This window comes from Suricata suricatta, chromosome 4, assembly GCF_006229205.1.
Source record: "Suricata suricatta isolate VVHF042 chromosome 4, meerkat_22Aug2017_6uvM2_HiC, whole genome shotgun sequence".
NCBI classification, from domain to species: Eukaryota; Metazoa; Chordata; class Mammalia; order Carnivora; family Herpestidae; genus Suricata; species Suricata suricatta.
Window position 1 is genome coordinate 72,104,483 of NC_043703.1, and position 12,457 is coordinate 72,116,939.

Genomic DNA, 12,457 nt, shown 5'->3' on the forward strand with positions numbered 1-12,457 from the left:
GTCTCACAAGAAGGTAGCAGGGGATAGGGTGGAGGCGGGCTCCTGGCAGAACAAGGCCGTGCCCCTGTCCTGGTCTGGGACTGCCAGCCCCGGCGCTGTGACAAATGTGTGTTGTTCAATCCACCCGGTCCCTGGTGGTTTGTTGACAGCAGCCTGGGCTGGGCCACCTGCCTCAAATACCTGCTTGACTCTACCTGAATCCAGTTACCAAGGTTTGGCTGGTTGTTTCCTGACTCATGTCTTTTCCCCCCTGCATTTCCCCCTTTACTTCTTTCTTCTGTATAAAGTGAATGTCTTCTAATGTAGCATTTTATTTTCATTATTGATTTTTTACTGTGCACACGTGTGTTTTTAGCAGTTGCTTTAGATTATGCCGTATAGACCGTAAATTTTCAGAATCCACTTGAGGTTTGTTCTAGCTCAATTCCAGTGGGATAGAGGAATTACTCCTTTGTGGGCCCATTTACTCTCTCCCCTTTTCTGGCCTGTTTTTGTGCATATTACATCTGTTAATGTTATAAAGAGATCAAGTACACGATTATAATTAGTACTTTGCAATTTCTGATTCCTAGGTCCATTGCCCATTGTAGCTTTGCTCCTACCCCCCTCTTTTGTGCTGCTTTTGGTACCTGTGTTACATATGTTACATATATATATTATAGTCCCAGCAGTACTTTATATGCATAATAGTATTTTACATAATTCTTTTTCAAATCAGTTAGATGAAACGAAGCCAAAAATATGTTTATTGTGCTTTCTGTAGTGAAGTAATTACCATTATAGGTCTTCCTTTTCTTTTTCTGTTGTTTTTTTTTTTTTGTTTTGTTTTGTTTTGTTTTGGTTCTTGTGGGCTTGAATTACTGTCTGAGGTCACTTGCTTTCAGCCTGAACAGTCTCCTTTAGTATTTCTTGTAAGATGTGGCTGCTGGCAAAATATTGTCAAGTTTTCTTTTTCATCTGAGAAAGTATTTCACGGTTAGTTGGAGACCTTTGCCTGATTTAGTTTTCTTGGCTGAAAGTTTTTTCCTTCAAGCACTTTGATTATGTCACCCTACCACCTTCTTGTTGCCATTGCTTCTCCTGGGAAGTCCCCCCTTAATCTTACTGACATTCTGTTGTCAGTTATGATGTCTTTTTCTCTGGTGTTTTCAAGATTTTCTCCTTGTCTTTGACTTCAGTGTCTGTGGTCTCTTTTGTGTTTATGACATATATGCTTACATTGTGGTTTATGTAAAATGCCTCTGCCTTTCAGTTAAAAGTATTGCTTCTTTATATTTGCATTTCAGTTATAGCATATCAGCGTTGTCTGAATGATTATATTAATTTAGCATTGTTTTGGCTCAGTTGACAATATATTCTCAGATATTACAAACGTTGTCACAGAAGGCCTTTTTTAAAAAAAATTTTCGAGAGACAGAGACAGCACAAGCAGGGAAGGGTCAGAGAGAGAGAGGGAGACACAGAATCTGAAGCAGGCTCCAGGCTCTGAGCTAGCTGTCAGCACAGAGCCTGACGTGAGGCTTGAACCCATGAACTGTGAGATCATGACCTGAGCTGAAGCTGGACGCTTAACCGACTGAGCCACCCAGGTGCCCGCCCCCCACAGAAGGCCTTCATAAGCAAATTCAATACACACTAAACTGAAATAAAAATAGGAACATTGTCGTCACTTGTAGGTTTCACTATATACTTATTCTACACATTTCCATGCTAGCTCTTTAGAAAGGCAGTGGATGCGAGGGTGCCGAGCTACACGAAGTTATAAGATGGTGTATTCATTTCGTAGGACTGCAGACAGGGCTTAGAACAAGGAAAATACATGATCTGATAGCTTTGGAGGCCAGAGGTTAGTTTGGGCTGTGTCAGCAGGGTTGCGTCCCCTTAGAAGGTGCTGGAGAATCGTCTGTCCCTGGTCTGTCCCCAAGTGTCTGACAGCTTCTGGTGCTTCTAATCTTCTGCATGGCTGTCTTTGTGGTTCTTCAGATGGTCTTCCTCCTGTGTGTTTGTGTCTAAATCTCCTGTTTGTAAGGATACCAGTCCTCCTGGATTAGAGATTACCTTAATGACCTCATTTTAACTAGATTACTTCATTTCTAAGTCACAGCCTGAGCTCCTGGGAGGTCAGACTAAATACGGTTTTGGGGGACATGTTTCATCCCTAACAGTGAGCTGCAAGGGGTATTGCCATCTGAAGTCCTTTCAGAAACAAGGAAGGAACCTAAGGAACTGTACTTTTTAAGGGGAATAGCAACTGGTTAGTTTAAGTGTCTTTGAAACTAACTAGTTTACGTACCTCTAACTTCACTTGTAAACCAGCACTGGAGCTTTCCAGCGGGAGAAGTATACTTAATTGTGCACTAACCTGATAATGGCTGACTTCTGGAAGTGGTTAACCATTTCTTGATTTTTTTCCCCCTTTCTTTGTAATTGCTCAGTCCCCTCCTTCTCCCCCTTCTCCCCCATAGGCCTTTCACAGCTGTGCAGTGTTTTCATTAATTACGTAGATACTTAATAAGAAATGTTGTTTGGGGGGGCATCTGGGTGGCTCAATCCATTGAGCATCTGACTCTTGATTTCATTTCAGGTGATGATCTCAGGGTCATGGGATCGAGCCCCATGTTGGGCTCTGCGTTGAGTGTGGAGCCTGTTAAGATTCTCAATTCTTCCTTTCTCCCTCTCTTACCCCTTTCCCCCACACTCTCTCTAAAGAAAAGCAATGTTACTGTTTTACCAGTTATAAGAAGAATATATGTGAACAGGAATGTGTAAAGGAAGAAACTGGAAGTCACCTATGAGCCATTAATTAGTTACTAGTAATTGACAGTGTGTTTTTGTATGTTCTGTAGGTCTTTTCCATGCATAGCAAATATAATTTTTAAAGCAAAATTTGTATGATTACATATCCTTTTAATGGGCCTGTAGGTAATTGGATTAATTATTAATGCTAGTGCTCTCAAATTAGACATTTTAAAATTTATGGCTTCTGTCTTTTCCTCTTCTGTAACCTCTTGGAGCCCAAGACATATTTATTTTCATTGTTTCTCATTTTCTCTTCTGACAACAGATATTTGGTCTTATAGAGTTTAGAAGTTAAAAGGGACCTTAGGACAGCTAGCCCTTCATGGTGACAGGTACGGCCCATGATGTCTGGGGTCATGATGAGCAGATTCGAAATGACCTTCTGCAACATAGTAATTTAGATGGAACCAAAGTTGGAGCTAGTTTACCTTATTCTTAATTTGCCCTTCATTCTGAAAAGCTCCCAAACGGGAATAACAAACATTGGCGGGAAAATGGTTATGCAGGAAGTCTTCACCTAACAGCTTGGTTTCCGAAAATTCCTTTTTAGAGTCAGGTGGTTGGAGCACGGTACTCATTTTCCCGTCGAAGGAGTGTGTCAGCTCAGCTCTGTAGCCGTGAGGACAGGTGTGTTCCGGCAGGGACTCTCGCCAGTCTGCACCATCACGGCACACGGTTCTTCCCCAGGGGCTGCTGTTGCCACATGGAGGACAGAAAAGCAGAGTGTGGACGTTCATGTCCTTTGCTACCTGTCACTTTCCAAGAAGGAACCTGGTGGGAAAATAGCTTACACTTGTCTGACTTAGAGGAGGAAGCGAAGAAGGTGTAAGGAGTGGGGGCTCCACATTTGACACACACTTGTTTTCAGGCTTCCCCTCGACCGCTTATTGGTTCCAGCCAGGGGCAAAGGACCTTAAACTCTTGAGTTCATCTGTAAAACGGGCCAAAAATAATAGGTGTGACAATTAGTTACCTTACTTTTGGCTCGACAGTTTTCTAAGGTCCCTGCCCATACTAACTCTCAATTCCCACAGCTCTGAGGTTGGTAGTGTTGCTGTCATTTGTGGATAAGAAAACTGAGGCACAGAATAGCTTCTGGAATTTCCCCAGTGTCATACAGTAATTAAGCTGGTGGGGTCTGGGGATCCTGTCCCGGGAGCCTGGATCCAGAGTCCTTGTAATGATGATAATCAACTTCTTGTCCCAAAATAGTGCTTTCTGGGTTATTGGGGAGAGTAAATAAGATAAGGTGTGTCAGGTGTCCCCTTCAGCAAACGTCAGTTCCCTTCTTCAAGTCTTTCCGTGTCTGCTGGGAGCCCTGTATTTTCCTGGAAGACTCTACTTATAATCACAAAGTATGAATTCCCTGTATTAGCAAAAGCAAGTTTTAATAATGTAGTACCTCTCTTGACTTGTCTACACATTACCTTCTTATTGCTGGTGGAAGTCCCCAGTCAGGGTTTCGAGCAGTTTCAGGGTGACTGGGGAGAGGAAAGGAAAACACTGGGAAAGTCTGATCATCCCAGTGGCAGTGTGACTTGATGTCAGGGATAGTCAGTGACTGACACAGCAGGCCACCGCTCCCGCCTCAGGATTAAGTCTTTTCTTTGTAGTCTTGAGTTAAATTGATCTCTTCCTTATATAGACTCTAATGAAAAAACTTAACCTTTAGATTAAAAATTATAGACTTTTTTTTTTTTTGAGTTTATTTATTTTGAGAGAGACCGAGCACAAGCAGGGAGGGCCAGAGAGAGGAAAGGGACAATCCCAAGCAGGCTTCGCAAATGCTCAGAGCCCAAGACAGGGCTTGAACCACGAAACCATGAGATTATGGCCTGAGCCAAAACTGTGAGATCATGACCTGAGTCACTTAAACCAACTGAGCCACCCAGGCGCCCCAGAAATCACACCTTTTTGATGAAGGAATTGAATTTTAAGGAATAATTAGGTAGGCAGACCCCGATGGATCATCTAAAAATAATGGCATACTTCTTTCTAATAACTCCATTTTCTCACCCAAGACAAGTAATGGCACTTTTCTAATATTGTCTAATATTTAGACCATATTCCAGTCACCCCAGTTGTTTTAAAAATGTCTTCTGTTGGGGTACCTGGGTGGCTCAGTCTGTTAAGCCTCTAACTTCAGTTTAGTTCATGATCTTGTGGTTCGTAGGTTTGAGCCCCAGGTTGGGCTCTGTGCTGACAGCTCAGACTTGGAGCCTGCTTCAGATTTTGTGTCGCCCTCTCTCTCCCTGCCCCCTTCCCCACTCATGCTCTATCTCTTTCCTCTCTCAAAAATAAGCATTAAAAAATTATTTTAAATGTCTTCTATGGTTTTTTTTTTTTTTTTTGAACAACAGTCCCATCATGGTTCATGCTCTATCTTTGTCTCTGCAGTCTTTTTAAATCTAGAGTGGCCCCTCAAGTTCTTTTTTTCTGTAATGACACGGACATTTTGAACAAATAGGTTGTCTCATAATGACCCTCTTCGGATTTGTCTGAACATTTCTTTGTGGTATTTCTTAATTTGTTCCTCTATCTTTGCATTTCTTATGAAGTAAAGATTAGGTCATAAGGCTTGATTAGACTGAGGTTAAACATTCTTTGACAAGAACATTTCATGAGTGATGTTATATGTACTTTATTTGCAGGATGTAATGTGGAACCGACGGTAATTTTATCTGTTAGTGATGCTGTTTGATACTCTGATTAAAGTAGAAACTACCATCTCTGTGTGTGTATATATATGTGTGTGTGTGTGTGTGTGTGTGTGTGTGTGTGTATATTATATACATAGTGTGTATTTCACGTTGCCGTTGCTGTGGAAGCTGAAGTATTTGACATTTGGCTGATATCCTGTTCCCCTGTATAGTTTACACTGCTGATTAGGGCAGTTTCAGTGATTTCTTTGGATTTTACAAAATGATATTTTTCTAACTCTGTTCCTTCCCTGCTTGTTAGTAGGTATTCGTCTTTTAAGACTTTTCCGTCGTTAGCTGGCGTTGAATATACTTCTTCCTACAAAGGCAAAGTGTATAAATCCTCAATGATCGGGTTTTAGAATAAGGAATCAATATGACACTCCCCACCAGTGCTAGGACTATGAGTGTCACCCTATTTTTCATCCTTTTACTCTGAGTATGAGGATGGATTTCTGAATGTTTTATAATCTGTCAGGGTTGTTTTTAGTATTTACAGTTACTCTTCTTGAAGCTTAATCTAGCTGTTCTGGATTTTGCTGGCGAGAGCCCCTCAGTGACTGCCGCCATAACTTTTTGATACAAAAAAAGAGTTGCAAGTGTAGTCCAAGGAATACCCAAATAGCCTTTACTGACATTCACTGTTTACATTTTACTACATTTGCTTGGCATACATACACACATGGTTTTCTTTGCAGCATTTAAGAATACGTTGCAGAATTCTACCACTTGACTCTTCAGTTCTTCAACATGCATTTCCTAAGAAGGGGGATGTTCTTTTTCATTAACAGTATAATTTAGAAAATCAATGCTGTTATATAATACTAGTTCATTTCAACATTTAGCCAAATATCCCAGTAAAGTCCAATATCAAATAGAAGATTATTATACAGTATATTTGATTAGCCTGTTTGGGGGGGGGCCTTTAATAACTGCTTCTCAGCCGCCTTTGGTTTGTGTGTGTCTTTATTGACCTTGACACTTCCTTGGCAGATACTCTTTTTTTTTTTTTTTTAATATTTTAATGTTTGTTTATTTTTGAGAGAGAGAGAGAGAGAGAGAAAGTGGGAGAGGGGCAGAGAGAGGGAGACACAGAATCCGAAGCAGGCTCCAGCTGACAGCTTGGAGCCCGACCTGGGGCTCCAACTCACTGACAACGAGATCATAACCTGAGCTGAAGTCGGACGCTTAACTGACTGAGCCACCCAGGCGCCCCAGTAGGTACTTCTTTATGATTGGATTCAGGTTATGTATTTTTAACAGGAATACACAGAAGTGACATGTCCTGTTCAGGAGGCGTATGACGTCCCTGAATTGTTCTAATATTGGTAATATTAGTTTTGACTGGTTATTGGTTCTCCCGCAGGTTTCTTCATTGTCAAGTTACTGTATTTACTTTGTAATTATTTTGGGGCGAGAAAACTCTGATACTAAGTAAACATACTGCTGCTCATCACATTTCACTGATTGGTTTTAGGACTGCCATTTTTTTCCTTCCAGGTCTGAGTTGGTATTTTGTTGCTTCTATTTACTTATTCATGTGTTTATCTATAGCAGTCTGGACTTTTATTTTGTTCAATACATTATGATTTGCCTTTAGGAATCTTGATGCTTAAATTGCCCGTGGCCTGGCTGGTGGATGTTAAGCTGTCTCCTCTTTCTCTTGCGTCTTTATCACTCTTTGAACACTTCTTAGTTTCCTGACATAAAATACTCTAGGTTCATCTCCTACTTCTTTCCCTTTTCTCTAAAGTATCTTGGTCCCTTTTAGTGGAGAATGGTATTTAGAAATCATGATACGGGTCGTGGGGGTGCTCATTGGTACGGTGTGTCATGGTTTAGAGGCTCTTTTAGGGGACAGATAGCAAGGGGATTTTTTTTTTTTTAATTAGTTCATGGTGATATTTTCAAATCAGATTTAACATGAGAATGGATTTTTTTCATTAAATCTTTAATTTCTTCAGGTTTAATTGGAATTTCTACAGAAGGCTTTGGAGAAATTCTTTTGTGGGTTTCTGAAGCTCATTAGTAATCTAGTTTCAGTGTATTGTTTTAGCTGTATAGTTACTGTTAGCTGACTTGGAAATAATTGTGAAACCTGGTGATCTTTTGTTAGAGCAAATGAATGTCTTGTAATTAAAATTTAAAAAATTTTAAATTATGAACTTAAAATATATTTTTTTAATTTTTTTTAATGTTTTATTTATTTTTGGTACAGAGAGAGACAGAGCATGAGAGGGGGAGGGTCAGAGAGAGAGGGAGACACAGAACTGGAAGCAGGCTCCAGGCTCTGAGCTACCTGTCAGCACAGAGCCTGATGTGGGGCTCAAACCCATGAACGTGAGATCTGACCTGAGCCGAAGTCGGAGGCTTAACCGACTGAGCCACCCAGGCGCCCCTAAAATATTTTTTTCAATGATTTTTATTTTTGAGAGACAGAGACAGCATGAGTAGGGGAGGGTCAGAGAGAGAGGGAGACACAGAATCTGAAGCAGGCTCCATGCTCTAAGCTAGCTGTCGGCACAGAGCCTGACATGGGGCTTGAATCCATGAACCATGAGATCATGACCTGAGCCGAAGCCGGACACTTAACCAACTGAGCCACCCAGGTGCCCCTTAAGTTATGAACTTCTAAGATGAAACTTATTATATCTAGATATTGCTTTATTTACACATGAAGAAAAAATAGCATTAATCAAATTTCCAGTCTCTTAAGGATTCAGGGTGATAGAAGTTCAGTTTTGTTATCTATAAAATGAAAATATTTAGAACAGTTGCTCTGAAGATAAAATAGGTCATGTATATAAAGTACCTAGCATAGTCTTTGACCTTTTTAATACTTAATACATAGTACCTATTATTATTAATATTAACATAATATCAATGTTATAATAAACTCTAAAAAACACTCTAAAAATTACTCATTTAAAAATTTTAAGTTTATTTGCTTGTTTTGAGAGAGAGAGAGGAGAGAGAAGAGAGAATCCCTGGCAGGCTCTGTCAGCAGAGCCTGATGCAGAGCTTGAACTCCTGAACTGTGAGATCATGACCTGAGCTGAAATCAAGAGTTGGATACTCAACCTCCTGAGCCACCCAGGTGCCCCTTAAAGTGATCTTTTTATCTCTGAGCGGGAACCGTCTGAGAGCCCTGCCCACCAGGGACCTTGTCCGGTCTTCCTTGCTGCTTTCTCACATTTGACCTGTGCTGGGGACCTGAGGCCTCCCGCAGAAAGATGGTGTTCGAGGGGACTGTTGAATTCTAGACCCACTGAACCCCATGAAAACAGAGTTCCTATGTCTTGAGGGCAGGCTGCTCTTACACAGCATAGCAAGTGAAAAACATGTTTTCCTTTGTACTCCTGCTCCACTTTCCCCAGCTTACCGCCGGCAATAACTGTTTCTATTTGGCTGTATGCCTGTCTGTCAAATAGCAGGTAGCTTATGATTTGTAGGTTTTGTAGACCTTAACATTTAAGTGTTTGGATAGACTAAATGTATAGGGATTCAGATGGTATAGAAAAGAATTACTTATATTTAATTGATAAATTTTGTTACCTAGAGATTTGAGATAAAAAGTTAGTTTAAATGTTTTCATCCGTTTTGTGATACATTTTTTTTTCATATTCAGATTGCTCATAGGTGGCTTTCACCTTAGTGTCTGGGTCACCCCTTGTTCTTTTCTGTGACACGGAGCATGGCGCATCAGATCATGTCATCTTTAACTTAGGTGTGTCCCTGCGGATCGCACTTTCACATTCATTTTCGATGACGTCTGTGCGTACCGTGGCGTAGGGTGATGGCATTTCTGTTTTTACAGAACTGACCGTTGATTGTTCTGGTTTGTCTGTGTGCTGAGATGCCCACGTAATATATCACTGACTGCTGACCTCTTCTTTCCTTTATAGAAGTGATTTTACAAGTCTCATTTATTGTAACATCCATCTTGTACAGTGATGAGATCATATCCCCAGGCATAATGAATACATGTGTTTGAGCTCTTCACTGCTCTGAAGGCATCTAGAGCGCTCACGTAGTGAGGGTGTCTCAGGTCCATGGGACTTCCTCGGACACCCTTTGTTGTTCAAAAGGAAGTAGTTGTGAGAGTTTTTTTCTTTTTGTAACATGACAGAGGTTAGAGGACCTGGATGAAGGTAACCCCCTCTATTCTGAGAGATTTGGAAGAAAGTTCCTTGTATATTTGGGCAGGTAGACACATATGTTCTCCCCTTGGACCCATTGACTGCTTGTCTCCCCACCCCCATTGAGCAGGGGACACCCACTTTCTCCTTCTGTGTCAGTTTTCAGAATATAACAGAAGGTAAGCCAAATGGCAAGCAAGGAGTGATAGGAATTTTAGAAATTGAATCGCTTTTGATCGAAACACTTCGCTATATGTTGCCTTTCTCTGAGTTCTGTCTTACAGATCTTTAGTGACCTTGTAAAGCGAGCTTCTTGAGTCCTTTTCATTTATAGTATGGGGACACCTATCATCACAGTGTATGGCGAGTAAAATCATTAAAAAATTAAAGATTTTTCTGTAATTTTAAGTGTTTTTATTTATTTTTGAGGGAAAGAGAGAGACAGAATGTGAGCTGGGGAAGGGCAGAGAGAGGGAGATTCAGGATCAGAAGCAGGCTCCAAGCTCTGAGCTGTCAGCACGGAGCCTGATCCAGGGCTTGAACTCATGAGCTGTGATCATGACCAAAGCTGAAGTCGGACGCGTTACCGACTGAGCCCCCCAGGTGCCCCCAAATCATTTTTAAGTCAGAAATTAAAAAGAATCTGAAATTGATAATTGATCTATAAGTTTCTCTGACATTTCCTTGTGTAATATTTAGGAAAACATCGGAGACTTTTGCTTGGAATAGTGGCATGAATGCAATGGCTTGAATATGGGCTGAGAGTTTCTGATGAGATTGATATAGCATCAGAGATATTCCTCCTATTCCCATAATGTTTATTAGCAAAGCTTTTTGTATGGTTTATATGATATTTATATTCTGGGGAGAGTTGACTAGTTTGAAGGAATACACTTGTTAAACTTAAAAACGTTTGCTTTATAAGGTGTGTAAGAAGGAACCAGAGGCCAGTCTGAGCTCATGCACATCCACTTCTAAAATTTCGGTGCAAATGTTAGGAAGATGGGAGTGTGGTGAGTGTGTCGCGTTCGGTCCATGAGGCTCTAGAGAGCTAGAGGAGAAATGTGCTCCAAGAATTCCTAGAGGATTGAAACGTGGCCGGGAGGATGACACAGACCGCCTCTGGTGGGGACAGTTAGAGCAGGAGAGAGCATAACCGGCAGGAAGGAGGGGTGCAAGGTGACATTAGGAATCCGTTGCTCTTGTCCACCCCGGCTGGGATGCAGTCACCATGGTAACCCAGTAAAGGAGCTGGTTTGCAGTAGCTGGCCCAGTGGTGTCTTTCGTCTTCCCAGTGCAGGGAGCCGGCCTGCCAGGTGTTCAGCTGTAGGAGAAGGCAGAGCCCTGGGCCTGCAGGAAGTGGGGGAGGCCACAGCTCCTAGGCCTCGAGTGCAGGGAGCCCAGAGGGCTTATGGTAGCTGTCATCGGAGTGGGGGACAGAGCACAGCCCTGTCCTTCAGAGTGCCACTCCCTTTGGTAGCCGCTACCGCCGGCCTGCTCCCCACCCTTGGCTGCCTCTCTAGAACTTGTTGCGACCTCTCTGGGCCAGTGCGCGGGACCCCGTGCCAGGCATGTCTGTGAGCACCTTGCACTCACAAATCTGCACACCCCACCCACTGAGGATTTCCAGACCCTAGAGGAAAACCAGGAGCTTGAAAGAGAACAAGACACTGGGAAGATTCTCCTTTTGAGTGTCAGTACTGTAATGACTTTTCTGTTCCTTCTCTTTTCTCCTCTCCTCCCCTCCTCTCCCTCCCTCCTTTCTCCCCCCCACTTTTTTTGCTTGCCTGTGCTACTTTTTGTTGGAGTGATAGTAATTTATTTATTTATTTATTTGCTAGTTATCTGTACAATTTTCAGCATATAATTAAACTTTCTTACGTCTTAGGTTATTCAGTACCTCTCTTCCCATCTCTAGTTTACAAGTCAAGCTTCTTAATGTGCATTAGCTACTGTGAGTCATCTCTCCCTCTAGTTATTGTTTTTTGACCAAATCATGGCGTATTTAGTTATAATTATAGAAACGAATGTGTCACAATCCCTGAATACATAGGGAACTAGCTGGGAGTTGGAAGAAATGAAAGGTAGCAGGAAAGGTAAATGTGCTAATTTCTTTTGTTTCATAGCAGGAATTTCTTAAGTACGGTATGAAACTAGTAAATCTAGTGTGGGATTTAAAGGTAGAATTACTAGAAGCCCTAGAATAATACTGTAGCCATTAATACACAATAAAAATTAAGAGATGACCTGGGGAAGGGGAGTTTGGAGGTTGTGTGTGTGTGTGTGTGCGCGCGCTCGTGTGCACATGTACAAACTAGTTTCTCTTGCATAGCACAGGTGTAAAGTCTGTTGACTGAGGCACCTATCATTGAAAGTAATAATCACCATAAAAACTAAAGCCGAACGGTTAACAGTGATTATCCCTGGGGAAGGGAACATACAGGGGGCGAGTGGTAAACAATGCTTTAATGTTTTTAATTTCTGCCCCCTATATGATTTGCGGTGCCTTCAGATTGTGAGCATGCTGTGTTAAATAAAGTCTTATGCAAGGCACACAGGAGGGATTTGATCCTCATTCTGGTGTTCATAACAACTGTCCATAGGGAGCTCATTTCAGATTTTTGAATAGATTGAAGATTGGCATGTTTGTCTTCTGCCTACACAATAGCTATCAAAATAAAGTGCACTTAAAGAAAGTACTGTCTTCCACTGGAATTTTCCATTGTATTGCTCAATTTGGTGAAACGACCACTTAGAAAAACTTCAGTGACTAATGCTTTAGTCATCCCTGTACCTAGTGCTTGAACGACAGAGAGAAGT